This window comes from Cavia porcellus, unplaced genomic scaffold (assembly GCF_034190915.1).
Source record: "Cavia porcellus strain 051 isolate PalLab524CR breed Dunkin Hartley unplaced genomic scaffold, mCavPor4.1 scaffold_10, whole genome shotgun sequence".
NCBI lineage: Eukaryota > Metazoa > Chordata > Mammalia > Rodentia > Caviidae > Cavia > Cavia porcellus.
Genome location: NW_026947493.1, coordinates 8,765,251 through 8,783,464, shown reverse-complemented (window position 1 = coordinate 8,783,464; position 18,214 = coordinate 8,765,251).

Here is an 18,214-nt window from a genome sequence, read left to right as displayed (position 1 = left end):
TCAGGGGTGCCAGATTGTCCAGGAAAATCTCCTTACTTAAACTCAGCAAAATGAGCATTTTAACAGTATCTAAAAAGTACTTTTACAGTGGCACTAGGTAAGTGTCTGACTCAATAATTTGGGGGCATATTCTGGCCAAAGTAACATATAAAGCTGACCCTTATTGAGGAACACTTTTTGGATTCCCTGTGGGCTAGTACTGTAATGAAGAAGCCTCACAGTGTCTCCATTCATTCTTATCACATTGTGAAGCACAACATTGAAGAAAAATGTTTGTTGAATGAACAAGTAAATGAATAAGATTATCACAGGGGCATGAGGGTGTGAGGCATAAATCATGAGCCCATTCCTGGGGGAAGTGGAAGGAAGGCAATAGGTCAAACCACACTGGCCACAGGACCCAGGAGAGGCCCAAGAGTATGCATAATTGTGAGTTGTGGGGTTGGGGCAATTATATCTGAGTAAAGGAAGCAAGCTTTTCACTAAGGATCCCATGGAAGGGTACAGTTCAAAGCATGCAAACACACACATGGAAAAGTGGACACTTCAGTCAATAGGAAGTCAGGGCAGGAGAAAAGCTATGAGGAGGAGGTGTCAGTGCTATCCAAGGCCTTGTCTGCCAGAGCTTCTTCTCCCCTTCTCTTTTACATCTTCTCCAAGACAGGAACCCTAAAGCCAGTGAAGTAGTAGCTACAAAACCCAGTGTGTGTGAGTTAGGGCTGACGGGATTCTAGTCTCTGTACCCACTGGCTGTCTGCAGGCTTTGGGCAAAGATACTGCCCTCTAGAATCCTTACATCTTGACTTGTAAGTGGTTGTAAAAATATCCAACTCTCTAGGTCACTGAAAGACTATTGTAGTCTGCATGGATTGCAAACTAAGGAAGCTATTGTTTCAAGGCTCTTCCTTTGCACAGGCCCCTTACATGGCTCAGAGCATTCTACAGGGATACAAAAGGTGGTAGTAACCCAGCAAACACCTGAGTGTAGAGCACCATCATAGCCCGTGATACCCTCTTGTGCCTCAGGAACATTTCCGGGTTACCAGTGCTATCTCCTCATTGAGTTAACTGACTCCAGACGCCACTTGTGAGTGGTTCTGGGAAGAAAGAAACACATATAAGTTCTCAAAAATATTAACTATTATTTGTATTCAAAAGCCTTATCCAGTGGTCTGGGAAGATGGCGGAACAGGAAGCAGCAAACTAAAAAGCCTCTCTGAATGAAACAGCCCAGATGCTGGAATATAGCATTACGGAGAAGGAAAGGCAGGAAAGATGTGGATCCCCTTGACCCAGGAAGAAACTAAAATGAGAATTGAAGCCCACAGAAAGAATTTTTAAAAAGAACTTGAACAGAAGAAGGCGGTAGCTGGCGGCACTCTCACCAGAGCCGGGCCCACCGTGCCAGAAGCACTGTCGGAACCGGAGCTGGAGGGGCATGTGAAGCTGGTGGAGGGCAGCCTGAAGGCCTTGGTGAGGAGATGGAAGGGCAGAAAGCAGCAGAGCCACAGAACTGCCCGAACTCGCGCAGCTGCGACTCAGCGCACTGCCCGGTTCCTGCTCTTCGGCTGTCGGATCGGTGGTCCCGCTGGGGTGCAGGCGCACTGAGGTCGGGGATCCCCCAGACCAACACCTGGTAGGGGAGCTGTATTGACCTGCGGTGAGTGTCAGAAATAAAACCTTTTCATGGGAAAGGGAAGGACATCTTAGAATCGGGCAGGACTGGCAGAAACAAGGTACTGCAGAGACTTCAGTCAGTTGTTCCCTTCCCAGGCAGGATTGGTCAGATGTGCACGGCCTGGGTCACGCCCCTGGCTGGGAACCAATAGGGATGTCCCAGACCAATTCCCCATCCGCACACACTAAGCCAAATGAAGGCCTGGCTGGGCTGGCTGACCCAGAGGGGAGGGGCCAAAATACACCGTCCCTATTTGCACTTCAATAGCACACTGGACTAGGCAGGGTCACCTAGCCAGCCCACCTCAAAAGAACCAGAATCAACAACAACAACAAAAAAGGGACCGGGGCCTTCTGTATATGCCTGTATGGAAGAAATTAAAAAAAAAAAAAAAATATGAGAAGAGGAAACAAGAAAAAGCCCCCAGTCCCCAACCCTGAGAACAATGATCCAAGAAAGGTAAATACAAAAGAGACTGAGGAGGGGCTGGGGATTTAGCTCAGCGGCATAAGCACCTGCCTTGTGAGCAGGCAGTTGTGAGTTCATCCCCGGTACCGTACCGATAAAAAGGAAAAAGACAAAAAAAAAAAAAAAAAAAAAAAAAAAAAAAAAAAAAAAAAAGAGACTGAGGGCAGCAAACATGCAATATCAGACACGGCATCAGTGGATATAAAGAAATATATTTGGGACATCATAGATGAGTTCAAACGTGAAATATTTAACCAAGTAAAGCAAGATATAAATAGATTAATGAAAGAAATGTTGAACACCTCTCAAGAAGACACAGATGGAAGAATGGAGGAACACAAAGGAGAGAACCATTTCATGAAGAATATAAAGAAAATATAGAATACATGAAGCAGATTCAAAGAGATTACCAGGAAATTAAAAACTCCATTGAAAGCTGGCACAACTGCTGGAAAAGAAACTAAGAATAGATTATCCAAACTGGAGGACAAGTTTGCAATGTGGGATCATGAAAGGAAAAACTTTTTAAAATAACAAGGAGACAAGACAAGAAGTAACAATACAAAGGCTAGAAGATGACAAGAGGATCTATAACTTGAGAATAAAGAATGTAAATGAAGAAGCACGGGTACAAACAAAAGAACTACAAAGGCTATTCACAGAAATAATTAAGGAAAACTTGCAAAATATAGGAAAAGGAAATGATATTTGGATATATGAAGCATACAGAACTCCTGGCACCTACAACCAGAGCCACACCCAGGCATATAATAATAAAGATCCCAGAAATTCAATATAAGAATCGAATATTAAAAGCTGTTAGAGATAAGAAACAGATCACCTATAAAGGAAGGCCCATCAGAATTACCGCAGACTTCTCGACACAAACCATCAAGTCAAGAAGAGCTTGGAGCAAAATATTCCAAGCCCTGAAAGAAAATAACCTCCTGCCCAGATTGATATACCTTGCTAAACTGTCTTTAGAAATTAATGGATAAACAAGATCCTTCAAAGACAAAGAGGAACTGGGGAAATCTGCGACCATCAATCCAACTCTACAGAGAATACTACAGGGCATTCTAGAGAGAGAGAAAAGTACCAGGATTCTAGGAACAGTGGCAGAGAGGCCTCGATGAATGGAGCAGAAAACAGAATGAAGAAGACAAATAGACAACTAATGGCAAACAAAGAGCATAACAGAAATGAGGCAGAGAAGGTTGGTTATAAACTCTAATATAGATGGCCTCGATACACTAAATAAAAAAAAAAACAGAGAATCGCAGGTAGAGTAGATCAGGAGGTAGGGTCTGCTGAGATGCTCTTTATAGAAAATATAATTATCCTTAAAAAAGGATATATGGACTGAAAATCAAATATGGGAAAGCAATGCTCTTGGAACAGGGAGCCAGAGAGTAATAGGGGCAACTACACCAGTATTTGTGGATAGATTGAAAAGACAGGCTTTAATAGGTAAAGGAATATAATTAGAGATCAAGACCAGGAGGGAGAAGGTTTAGAACCACTTAGGTTGCTCCCCACCTCCAATTTAAAACCGAGGGTCTAGGTGAGACCCAAAAATACACAGTGCACCCTGGGGAAGTGATAGGGGAGGAATGGTCTTTAAAAAGACAGCAGAAGATATTGTTAATAGTGTATCAAGAATTAAAACCCATATTTCTCACACTGCTCTGCTTAGATAGATTTTATTCTGTCCCAGTTTGTCTACTTGCATTAGATTTGAGGACACAGACAGCTATCCCAAAAACACCAGGATATAGCACAGTAATCATCTTTAATTTCCTATTAACTTAATTTAGAGTCCTGTATGACTTATACTCGTTTATCACAAGTGGTCTTAGTTAAATCTGGTTTGTCTGATTGCTGTTTGGTATTGACAGATTTTATTCAAAGCTTATATGACTTAGTATCAAGTCTGAGAGTATAGGCAATTACACTCTTAGATGACAAGACTTACTACGATACCCATTCTGGCTTGATTATTACCTGTTTTTGAAGTTTTATACTGCATACAAAATTGTGTTTTTACTAATACTGTTATGTACTGATATATTCAATTATACTATGTCTGATGATATAGCCAACTCTTTTGAAGATAACAAGAAACAATACAGTAACTATGGTAGAACCCCTTATATGTCTTTTTCATTTCATGTGTTTATAGGAATGTGTTTTGTTTTATCTTGCTTTGTTTTTTTCCTCCCTCTAATATAGAAAGGATAGAAATAGATGTTAAGACTCATGCGTGCGTAGAACCAATAAACAGTTTATGAGAACTGATCTTATGACACATGATGAAATGAACAAATACTTTGAAGAAAAAGAGACACTAAAGTACCCAGGGCTGATCCAGGAGTATTATAATGTGAAACCCAGCAATACTATTATTCTTTGCTCAGAGTGATTTTTTGTTAAACAGAACTGGTTGCAGTCTCGCTGTCTGAAACTCCACTTTATATGCTCCACTTTTGTAACTTGAGTAACTATTTGTAAGAGGACAATATGTAAATATCAACTAGTGATTTCTTACTGTTTATTCTTTCTTTGAAAGTATGTATTATTTCTACCCATTTTCTGTTTTGTTTAGTTTTTCTTTAAATAAAATTTTAAAAAAGAGCAAAGGGAGGGAAAGGTGGAAACTACTGTCAATTTCTTATCTTGAACTCTTGCATTGTTTACACAGTTTTATTAGGTTTGGCTTTGTTCTGTCTTTTGTTAGATTTTATGCTTTCAGATGGTAAGAGCAGCTATTTTGAATATAATGGGAAATATTATGGTAATCATGGTTTCCTATTATATTGTTTTGAAGTCTTATAATGCTTTCATTCATTGGTCCGATTTTATTTTGTTTTCTTTGATTTTATTATGTGAGATGGTATAAATGCTATTTTGAAGAAAACAAGACATTAGGGTAGCTATTGCTGATTTACTGTCATCATGTTTTGAAGTCCTACCATGCTTTTGTTCTTCTGTTTAGATTGGTTCTATTGTGTTGTGTTTTATTTTATTATGTATGATGTTATAGACAAATTTTTTGAGGAAAATGAGGTATTATAGCAGCCATTGTTCATTTCCTGTTATTTGGTTTTGAAGTCCTGTAATGCTTTCATTCTTTTGAATGTTTTTTTTACTATATTGTTATGTTTGATATTATTGTGTGCTCAACTATTTCAAAGAAAAGAGACATTATGTTAGCTACTGTTGATGTCCAGTTGTTTTGTTGTGAAGTGCTGTGTTGCTTTCATTTTCCTGTTCTGATTTGCTTTGTTTCATTCTGTTTTCTTTTGTTCTCTTTAAAATTAAAAAAAAAAAAAAAGCCTTATCCAATATTTGTCAGTATAGGGTAAACAGTAAAAGCAACAATTAACGTAGAATTCTATAGATGATCTTGATGCTTAGTTGTATCTTACTTTATTTTCCCATGAAAATGAACTGTTTTTATTGATGGTCTAAGTGTGCTCTTTTAATCAGGCCATAATGGATAAAAATAGTGGGTTCACTGGCTTAGTGTTAAAAATAAAACTTAGTCTTAATTATGATAACCGTCTTTCTCCTGTTTTATTTCTAGATTGCATAGACTAGATCTGGCTAGCAAGAAAGTGAGAATGGAGTTGAATGGGCAGAAAAAAAGAGATGAAATGAACAAATTAAGCCAGGAACATTTACAATGGAGCTCAGCCAGTGTTCATCTCTTCCAAACACTGCCAACCCCTTTTCCCAGCTGAATTAAAATATCACATTTTTGTCTCTAATTATGAGAAAAATCATAGGAGAAGGTCCAGCCCCATTTATTTAAACTTCACTACATTGCCTCCATTATTATCAAGAGGGCCTTGTGTTCAACTACACTGATTGCTTTCTGGAAATTATGAAATGTGCCACTGTGCTACTATAATGATTCCAATTGCAACAGGAAGATCTGAAAACTATAAATTGTCTCACCCTACAAAAAGGGGACGCTGCTAATGAAAATTGAAGTTGAGGGTCAGTGATCAGTTTCCAGCTGCATTGTCAAAAATCATGTAATGCTATTGTGAGTAGGATGCAAATTTGCACTCAGGAAAATAGAAGCATAGTGAGTAGCACTAAGTTATACTTGCTACTAGGAAAGATAAATCTCAGTGGCTTAATTCAACAAAGGCTGGTTTTGGATACTCTTATAAAGTCTTACATAGGTTTGGTAGGCATGTTCTGGCTTCCCAGCTAGAATCTTTAGCCTTCAAGAACATCTCATGAAGAGAATAGAAGAGTGGAGGATATGCGCCAGATACTATCTTGGTAGTTCTAATATCTGCTCACTTGCCTTTGGCCAACAACTGTTACATAGACAGAACTAATTGCAAGGGAACCTGGGGAATGTAGAGGAAGACATGGATAGTTGGTGGTTTCCTATTGTCTTTATCACCCATAGAAACTCCAAGCTCAAGAGAATTGAAGGCAGCAACTCATTGTTTTTTAATTTTGTTGTTTTAAAGAGAATAAAACAAAACAAAGCAAATCATAACAGAACAATGCAAGCAACACAGGACTTCAAGACAACAGGATATCAATAGTGGCTACCATAATGTCTCTTATTTTCTTTGAAAATAGTTGACCATACCTTCCACACACAATAATATCAAATATAACAAAATAGTATAAAACCAATCAAAAGAATGAAAAGGCATCAAAACCACATAACAGTAAATGAACAATGATTACCATAATATCTCATTTTACTCAAAAAAGTTATCCATAGCACCACAAACAATAGAATTAAATAAAACACAACAGAATAGAACCAATCAAAGCAGAAGAATAAAAGCATGGTAGGACTTCAAAACAAGATGATAGTAAATCAGCAATGGCTATCATAATGTTTTGTTTTCTTCAAAATACCTATTCATACCATCAAGCATAATAAAATCAAACAAAATAAAACAGAATAAAACCAATTAAATGAATGAATGAAAGCATTATAAGACTTCAAAATGATATAATAGGAAACCAACCATGATTACCATAAAATATCCCATTATGTTCAAAATAACTGCCCATTCCATTAGACAAAGTAAAATCTAAAAAACAAGACAGAACGAAGCCAAAACCTAACAAAACTGTGAAAACAATACAAGAGTTCAAGACAAGAAAATAAGAAATTAACAGTAGTACCACCTTCCCCTCCCAGGTGTTTCCTCCCCTATCACTCTTAGAGTAGCTATTTTGCTTTTGGATTCCATTAATTCTTTCTGTTTCTTATGCTAGGGTTCACTCATATGAGTTCAAAATGTTTCACCTATGAACATGATCTCCAATTGCATCCATTTACCTACAAAAGCCTCAAGATTATTCTACTTTACATTTGGGTAGCTTCCCATCGTGTGAAAATACTCTATCTTGCTTATCCATTGCAGTTGATGGGCAAGTTACTCTTGTTTTTTTTTCTGGTCTCCAGTCACATGGAACAATTGGTCTCTCTACCTTTCATTTTCAGTCTATGAATTTCCTTTCCAGTTAAATATGTTTCTCGTACACAGTATATTGATGGATTTTGTTTCTTGATCCACTCTCCCTGTGTTTTTTTATTGCTGAATTGAGGCCATCTACTTTAATGGTTACAGCCAGCATACATCGCTTTGTCTCTGCCTTGCTGTCCTCCTGTTGTTGACCCTCCACTTTTTCCATTCATTCAGTTGCCTGTCTTGTTTGGCAGTCCTCTTCTGCTGCTGTTCCTGGAAACCATGGTTATCTTTATCTCTCTAGAATATCCTTTAGTACTCTCTGTAGGGTCGATTTGGTAGTCACGAAGTCCTTCAGTTGTTCTTTATCATGGAAGTATTTTATTTTTCCATCACTTTTGAAAGATAGTTTTTCAGGGTACATTTCAATCTGGGTTGGAAGTTGTATTCTTTTCAGGGTTTGAAACACTTTACTCCAAACTCTTCTTGACTTGATGGTTTGTGTTGACAAGTCTGCCATGATTCTGATTGGTTTTCCTTAATAGATGATTTGTTTCTTTAATAGCTTTAAATATTCTGTTTTTATGTTGAATTTCTGGGATCTTGATTATTATATGTCTGAGCATAGATTTACTGGGGCTCCAGGCAGTTCCCATGTTGTCTTACTTTGGTTATGGATAGTTGGAGTTCTATATGCCTTACTTATCTGTATGCCAGATCAATTTCCCATGTTTGGGAAATTTTCTGCTATTACTTCTGTAAATAGCCTTTTAATTTCATTTGTGTTGACCCCTGCTTCTTCACCAACACCTATCACTCTTAAATTATGCTTCTTTGCATCACTTGGCAGCCGTTGAATTATTTCTTGATTCCTTGTTATTTTTAAGAGATCTTTCCTTTCACAATCACTAGCTGTAATCCTATCTTCAAGATTTGAAAGTCTACCTTCAGTCTCTTTCAACAGTTTTGCAAGCTTTCAATTGACTTTTTAATTTCCTTGATCTCCCTTTGAATCTGTTTCATGCATTGCAATTCCTTTCTATATTCATTCAAGGTTTCCATCATTTTCCTATGCTCCTTTTTAGACATGCTGAACAATTCTTTTAGTATTTTTGTGATTTCTTCTTTTACCTAAGACATTATTTCTGATTTGCCTGCTTTTACAATCTCATGAAGTTGTTTCCTTATTTTGGTTGCTATCCTCTCAGAGATTTCAAGTGTGTGGCTTCCATTTTCTTTCATGACTGTGTCTCCCAGACTGTTCTGTGTGGGCTGGGGCCTGAGATTTCCTTTTGCTCCTTCATCTTGACATTCTCCTGGGTTCCTCCCAACAAGCTGGTTGTGGGGCTCCAGACAGTTCCCATGTTGTCTGCCCCTTCACAGTGTAAGGGAATGGAACAGGCACTGGGTTCTTCTGATTCCAGATTTACAGGGAGGTAGCAGGGTGTGAGGTGGGCTTCTCCAGACTTGTGCAGCTACACTGGGACTTCTCCAATAGTCAGGGGTACATAGAGATGGGGCTGCTTCTCTCAGCCTGTGTGTCTACACTGAGATTCCTGTGATGGTGGCAGGCACACAGGGATGTGTTTGTCTTATTGGCTTTCCAAAGGAACCAAGAGCAATTCACTTGTTGACTCACTCAATGAATTTTTTAAAGAATTTATTTTGTATTAAATCTTATCCTAAACACTAGAGATACTCCAGGGAACCCATATAACTGACCCTGGCAACTGTGAAGTTCCTAATTTAATGAGGAAGGCAAACACAAAACACATACTCACTAAATTATTTATCATGTGTAGTGACATTAGAAGCAAGGAGCATTATGAGCCTTGTGTGGTGGTCAATTGTTCATTTTCTCAGAGAATTCTGTTCTCACATGTTCTGTGCAATTTTCAGACCATGGATTCTGTTCCCTTAATTGTAAAATGAAAATTAAAGCCAACATGCAGAACCAAAGGCATCTCACCTGAACTGTGTAAATATTGTATTAGTCAGATTTTCCTTGCTGAGGCAAAATTCCTGACATATACAATTTAAAGGAGAAAGAGGCATATTTTGGCTCACAGTTTCAGAGGCTTAAATTAATGGTCAGCTGGCTCCAAGACAGATATAATCATGGTGAAAGGACACAATACAGAAAAGCTGTCCAACTCATGCTATCTAGCAAGCAAGGACCAGGAAGAGTCAGAGAGGAAGAGGCCAGGAGACAGATACACTTCCCAAAGTCAGTTCCACATCATGGCCTCTCTCATGGACTGACTCTCTCTACTCCTCAGCAGACATCCTTCATTTCTAGCAATACCATTGCAATTTAAGTTTCACTCTCACAACATCATGTATCATCCACCCAGGGACTCTAACTCTGTCGCATATATTCGCCCAGCCTCTGAGACCTTTCTTTGAAATGAGTGGAAGCCTCTTTGTCCTGATAATTCTTCCATTTTACATGCCTAAAAAACCAGCATTACATAGGGGATTGCCAAAGTCTGTTGTCAGCTAAAGCACTACTCAGGCTCCCTTGTAGCGTGATTGCAGTGGCTCTTGTGAGCCTGGACAGCTAAGCGTTATGAAGTGAACCCCAGGAAAGCTAATTCCCTAAGCAGGCCTTCTCAAGCAGGGGACCCAATGGCTGTCTTCTCAAATAAAAGGTTTGTACTTTAATACCCTTGAGCTTGAAATAGGAGGAGTTTTCTTGTCTTAGTTCAAAGAGCTTGGAGTTTTTTTTAAAATGGCAATCACACATCTGTTGGTCACAAATTTACACATGCTTCTTTTCTGTCTGCACTGAAAGGTTTTCAAATCTTTTGGACCTTTTTTTTTTTGGTTCCCAATTCTCATTATAAATATTCCTAAAAGTATCCATCAGTACCCATGTCACAGCTTGAATGCTGGGTTGTCTTGAAATTTTTTTCTGTCAGATCAATTATCCCACCACCTTGAGCACAACCTCATACAAAGTATTAGGGCATGTACAAAGTATAAACAAATCATTTGCCAAGATATAACATGCATGGCCTCTGGTCCAATTCTCAATGGAATCCTCATTCCTATTTGCAATCTCAAAAGCACAATCTTTACTACTCACATGACTATCAGCATTCTGGTCTTCTGAACTCCCACAAGAATTGCCCATCAACTTCTGCTTACACTTAGCCTAGGAAGATTTTCTATAGTCCAGTTCTTTTCATGAAGTTCTGCTTATAGCTTTCTAGGCTTTCTCTAGTTTGATTATTTTCCAAACTCATTTTGTAAACCAGTTCAAAGGATTCTAAATCACATAGTGAGTTAGTCACAGCAACAGCCCCATTTTTGGTACCAATTGTCTATATCAGTTAGCTTTTTATTGCTGAATAAAATACCCCACATACACAGTTTAGTCAAGAAAGTCACTTTATTTTAACTCATGGTTTCTGAGGTTTCAGTCCATGGTCAGCTGGTGCCAAGGTAGAAACATAATAATGGAAGGGCATGGTGGAAGAAAACTACTTAACTCAGGGCATCCAGGTATCAGAGAGCAGAGAAAGGGCCATAAAGAAAGAGTTCAATGACCAGAAATTACCCCTAAAGTCACACACTCATGATCTACCCAGACCCCAGAAGTATGCTTTACTAATCTCCTAGGCATCTCTCAAGCCAACCACCAGATTAAGCTTTGTAAAATCAAAGTCAGAACATGCAACCTGTTCAAAACTCTAAACCCTCCATTTTACCCAGTAAAAATCTAAATTCCTTACAATGGTGGTCAACAAAACCCTACCTGGGATGGACCTTAGAATTCTTGCTCTCCTCTTCCTCTCTCTCTTTCTGATATCTGGGTCTCCATGCTATTCTTAAAATGCACCAAGCCTACAGCCACCACAGAGCCCATGTATCAGATATTTCCTCTTCTGACTGACTGACTCCTGGTTTGGATATGAAATGTCTCCCAGAGGTTCATGTGTTCTAAGGACAGCAGTGTTCAGAGGGAGGCAATTGGATTACGGGGCCTCTGAATTCATCAACAGATTATCCACTGACAGATTCATAATTTGATTGCATTTTTGGGAAGTGGTAGAAATTTTAGGGAGTGGGGTCCCTATAGTTGGATAAAGTAGATAAAGGGTTGTGTCCCAGAAGGAAGTATCTTCTCCCTCAGCGCTCCCTGCCTTTACTTCCTGCCTTTCATGTGAGCAGCCTCCTCTATCATACCTTTCCCCCACCCTTATGTTATGTCTTATCTCAAGTCCAAAGCAGTGGAACCAAGTGATCAGCTGACCATGGACTAATACCACTCAAGCTGTGAGCTAAATTGATTTTCTTAGGTATTTTATCACAGTAACAGAAAGATGACTAACTCAATCCATATTTCTCTTTCTTCCTGAAGATCTCAGCTGAAATAAATATCCTCCTACTAAAGAGGTCTCAGGACATTTGCCCTTTAAAAGAGCCTCCTCTTCCCCACCCATAAAAACCCTCCTTTTTTTCTTCTTCCATGCTACTGATATTTACCGAAAAGTTTGATCCTGGCTGTCATGGTTTATGTTTGTGTCCCCCAGGCCTCATGAGTTTGCATTGTTCATTTGTGATGGATCATTGTATAGTGCTTGGATTGATGGTGTCAGTGCTCCACCCACATAGGGGTGGAGCCAGGATGTGACGTAATGGCAGGAAGAAGGTGTGTTTTTCTCTTTTTGCTGGTTTGAGTTTGCTGTGGGCGGCCGCCATGAACTGCAGCCCAGCCATGCCTGCCTGTCTTGGAGCCAACTGAGTGTGGACTGAAACCTCTAAAAACTGCAAGAAATAAACCTTTCCTTTCCCAACTTTGAGCTTCAGGTATTTTGTCTCAGCGATGAGCATAAAGTAACTAAGACAGAAATTTGGTACCAAGGAGTGGGGTCGTTTGCTGTGACTACACCTGGCCATGTTTTTCAAGAGGCTTTGGAAATGGCTTATGGGCGGAGTTTGGAAAGGTTTGGACATGTCCCCCTGGATGCATAGAGCTGGAGCAGCTTAGGCTGTTCTGTAGAGGAGATTCTGGTCAGAGCTCAAGAGACCAGAAAGCTGATAGAAAGCCTGATGGTAAAGACCAGGCTTGGGAGGTTTCTGCTGGAAAGGACTGCGTTGGTTGTTGGACTCCACATGATGTGTGTTATGGCTTGGCAGAAAGTTTGTCTGCATTTTGCTCCTGCCCAGAGACTTTGCCTGAGACTGAGACAAAGGGCAATGGACTGATTAATCTTGAAAAAGAAATTAAAAAGCAATCGAACATTGAGGCTGTGGCATGGCTATTGTTGGGAGCTTTTAGCCAGCTTTATGTTTCAAATCAGGAGCAAAGAGCCCAGCAGGATAATTTCCAATACTGTGAGTTTGGCCCGAAGGAAGATTCCAGGAAGGGTGTGGATTATAAAGACAGAGTTGAGATTTTGATCCCTGAGGAGAAACAGAGATATAAGAAAGATGGCCCCGGGGCATCCCAGGAAGCAAGTCCCCACCCTGTGCAGCCTCACAGCAAAGATGAAAAATTTTGCTCAGAGGAAAAAAATCTACGGAGTGCCAAGCTCCAGAATGGCGACAGAGGCCAAGTGAGGTTCCAGAATGGCGACAGAGGCCATGTGAGGTTCCAAAATGGCGACAGAGGCCACATGAGTTTCCAGAAAGGCGGCAACATAGAGAAGCTTTCCATCACAATCAGGTAGACAGAGCCCTGCGATCCAGGCAACTGACCCCTACAGCCAAGAGAGAGAAAAGCCTGGCTACTGCTTCTTAATTTCTTTTTGGTAATTGCAAATACATAGAAATATAATTTGCTGCACACTAATGTTGTATCTTTCAACATTGCTGGATAATTTGTTTATTAGATTTATTGCATTTTAATTGATACTTTACGATATTTTATAAACAAGAGCTTGCCATCTGAAAATAGAGATAGATATCTTTCTTTGCAACATGATGCCTTTTTATTTTCTTTATTTTGTCCTTTTTAACCTTTCTTACAACACTATTTTTCTTCATATTCCTAACCACCACCAATCCTATTAATTATCTAATTATAACTAACCGCACTAGAATGCAAGCTCACAGAGAACTGATGCTTTCTCTATTCTGTATGTTGTCTTTCTATGTTTTAGAACAGGGTTTGGCATATAGCAAGTAGGTATGTGGGCTTTCTGTCAGGTTTCAGGGTAACCTCTTGAAAGGGAGCATCCATCTTCCTGTTCTAAGAGCCTTTCAACAATCATCCCTGCATGGAATTCAGAACATTCAGCACCGCACACTACGATACACACTTTTTCAGGAGTCCTAACAAGGCAATGCAAAAGGAAATAAAACTCCTTTTCATTTCTAACCACTCACAGCAAATAAACTAGCACCACAGGCTCCAAAATGGAAGTCTATCAGAGTCCTTACTCCTTTTCAGGCCTTTGTGACGATAGCTTTTCTGGCCACCTGACAAAGTAGGGTAGAAGGGTACCTTCTTTCTGGACCCCTTGTGACCACAAAGCAATGGTAGGACATACTGGGTCTTTTGAATATTATACTGGCCAAGTGCTCCAGATTGAAGATTCATTCAAGAGTTGCTACTGCACAAAGATCTGCCCACAAGCTACCCCATCCTTTCTCTCCAACAACTTCTCCTGGCCAGTGTTTCTGTTGCTTCATTTGAACCATTTTTTAAATCACTATTAAAAACAGATAGAGAGAGAGTAGTAATCAAAGCTATGAAAAATAATGGGAGGAACTTTGGATAAGTCTTAAAAGAATCAAAGAAGAGCTCGTCTAAAAGAAAAAAGACTATTTGAGGCTTCATGACAGGAAACACTCAGAACCCAGGCAGTTGGCCAGTAGCCCTGACCAGAGATGTGTTTTTGATGGAACTGCATCCCTCCCCTCATCCTCTCTAGTCAGAGTAACTCAGAGAAGACATTGTAGGAATTTCTACCCTCATCACTCACTTATTTAATAAATAATTTCAGATAATCCAATAAAGAAAAGTAAGTGAGGATTATTAAAGATTTTTTTTTTTTTAGACATTTAAGGTACGGTAGAGAATTGTTCTTTCACAAGTTCATCACTGGACTCTGGCTTCATTGGACCCAGAGTAAGTTCAGGAAAATTAAGTACAACTTACATGCCAAATATGGGAGGAAAAAAATGAGAAATCCAAGTATCCCAAAGGAAATGCAGGAAAACAAAAGTGAATACAGGTAAGGTCTTTTATAGGATATTTATATATGTTGATAGGTTTTGTCTATTTTACATAAGATTTCACAATAAAACTATTAAATAAAAATGATTGTAGAACTTAACTGAAAGTACTTGGTGCATTATTATATTTAAAATGTTAGGCTAAATTTTAACGATTAAGTACAAAGACACAAAATAGTTAATACATTAGGTGCTTAATATTAGTCACACATTATTCATTCAGTAACGCTTCTGACAAATCCGTGACAGATAGTATTTGTAATTCCATTTTGCAAATGAGGACAACAAGGTAAGTAATGTGATGAACAAGTCCCCATAGTTATTCTGTTAAAGCCTAAATTCAGATTTAGGACGTCTAATTCAAGAGTCTAGGTTGCTATTGCAATTTATTTTCTATATTGTTACAGTTTATGCTTAATATGCTACCAACATAAAAATTGTCAGTATACAGCTGTATTCTCTGTCATATAAAAAAGTTTTAACTAAACAAATATCTCAGTTTATGGGGTACTGGAAATTTACTTAAAAGTTGTGATTATATCCAGGCCAAATGTGTTTATTAAAGGATTTTCTTTTTTTCTATAATACCAAAATCTCAATATATCCTAAGTATGCAATAACAAAGGGTTGGTTTGTGGTCTATTAATGAAAATTGAATATTTGACAACTGCTAAAAAGAATAAGCAAGATAAAAAGCCTTCAGCAATGTGGAAACTTTGGAAGATTCTGAAAAATATGCTTGTTAAAATAATAAATAAGAAGCACATAATTTTCTGAAAGAGTAATATAACTATGGTTAACATGGGGGATAAGATAAGGAAGAAAACATAATAATGTAAATATATTTAGCAAACCTTAACTGTACGCAGTACTTCAAAGTGACTAAGCAGGTGCAGTGGCACATGTTTATAAACTCAACACTTGGAAGTTGAGGCAGGAGGATCACTCTGAGTTTGAGGCCAGCCTGAGCTACACAGAAGACCCTGTTTCATTTTTTAAAAAATAGAATAAGTTGATAAACTTCATGTTATAAGTACTTTACAATAATGATTCATAAAAATGAGGAATAGAAGCATTTCTCATTTCTCACCTTCCTACTGTTTTATATTTTAGTATCAGTTTTACTTTTTATGAATTGTTCAATATAAATAAGAGAGATGTGTAAGAAAACTAGGAGCGGTCAGAGAGTGTTAAAATCATTATCATCTGCATCCAGGTGTATAATCATCAGTGTCCTATTCAAAGAGCTGTAAGAGTCAGCAATACTTAAACTTGTGTGCAATTACAAGAGACTGCATGGTCTCCTCCAAGAGCACTTAAAAGTTCTCACATAAATAATCCAGCTCCTGAAAACTTCACATCATATCAGAGAAAGTTCTATTGAATGTGGTCTGTGTAAAAACATCAGATTCAGCACCCACCTGACATGTTTTCCTGGAATTTATTTCAAATAATCTTGTTTTGAAGAACACATAGTTCCTCTGTATTTTCAGATTGTGCTTCTGAGAACACATTATCCTGGTGTCCTTTCTTTACTTGGTTAAGCAATTTCTTCATAACCTTTTATGGCTTTTGTTTTGTCTCTGCTTGTGTCTTCAAAAAGTGAGCAGGAATATAAAAATGCACAGAGAATATGCCAAGCATTATAAATTGTACATGCCAAGGTTAAAGATAAATGAGCATCTAATGGAAAACATCACCATTTATTAGCTTTACTTTGATCATCCTCTCTTTATATGAAAAAATTATTGACTGAGCCAGAGTCCCTAAGACTTCATCCCAACCTGACAGGTTTTAAGATCTTGTGAAAAAGGAACTTCTGGAAGATACTTTGGAGATCATTTTTTTTTCAATCCCTGAAAGGTCAACAGGTAAGAAATGATGGCATTGCCCTGTCTGAGGAGAGTGGCTGCCTCTCAACTCCAGCCCATAGCTGCCTTCAGGAGCCAGTAGAGCAAGAAGGTCTCCAGCCCATTGTTGCCTTACAGAAACCAATGTGATAAGAACATCTCTTTCAGTTTTTCAAGAGAAGCTGGAAATCTACATTTGTGTGTAAATGAGTCTAATTTTTAAAGTTGGTAGTTAATTCAGAAACTCTGAAAGCATCATGAGGACCGAACAAAACATGTCTCTTGGCTGAACTGAGATGTGGCCTCAAATGCAGTCCAATTGTCTTCAATTCACAGAAGCAGCAGCCAAAACCCAGAGAGAAATGAAGTTATCAGCATAGTGTCCCAGGACTGGTTTTGGGCAGGAACTGGCACCCACTACTGCTCACTTTGTAGATTCATCCTCTCTCTGTGGCCTAATATAGTAGCAGCTCAGTTACATAAGTACATGATGAGCCTCCCTTTCCCACTCTTGCACATGTTGGTAAGCAGCCAGCCCACAGTGTACCAAAACGTACACAGAAGGTCTAGGTGACAAACTACACTCTCTCTTGGCTCCTTCCTAAATGTGGATGAGGTGTCTTCCTATTTTGGGTGGCTATGGAAAAGGAAAGAAAGGAGAAGAGGAGAGGAGAGGAGAGGAGAGGAGAGGAGAGGAGAGGAGAGGAGAGGAGAGCAGAGGAGAGGAGAGCAGAGGAGAGGAGAGGGGAGGGAGGAGAGGAGAGGAGAAAGAAAAAAGTAAAGAAAGAAAGGAAATTTTTACCTTGAGACAGTCCATGAGAAGAATGGAAAGTCTATACTTTCTGGTAAAATTGTTTTGTTTTTTAAGCCTCTATAGTAATACATTGGTTCACAAATGCTTCTGTTCAAGAGCAATTTGGTTCTCAAACAGAAACATTTGGGAAAATTTTGCTTCCATTCGCAAACTCCATGACTCCAACACATGGTCATAGCTTCCTTTAGTTAAAGTCGCAGTCATGGGAGACCTATGCACACTCTTGCTGTGAAGCTTTTTAACGGGCTTTTTCAGCACATGCAGTACTGTACAGTATTATTCATCCCAGCAAGGCTCCAAAGAAAGTGCAGGGCAAGCATGGCGGTAAAAATAGTACACAGAGTGGTTTTGTTTTGTTTTTTTGTCTTTTTCTTTTCTTTTTTTTTTTTTTATCAGTACCAGGGATCAAACTCAGGACTACCTGCTTGCAAGGCAGGTGCTTATGCTGCTGAGCTAAATCCCCAGCCCCAGTACACAGAGTGGTAACGAAGATAACCAGGATATGCCGAGCGCTGATGCAACTGTCAAGAATATGCAGAGCTGGGATGGTAAGAAGAAGGTTTTGAAGGAAACAATCATTGAATCAAAGAAGGAAACTGGCGAATGTCATGATGTGGTACTCATTTGACTGATGGGCCTCCCAGTAAACGATGGCAAAGTTGACAACCTTGGCCTTTGTGAAGACTGAGTGCACTGAAAGGATATTAACCAAGCAGATGATTCAGTGCTGCAAGAGGTGGAAAACTTTTGCCAGTGTGTT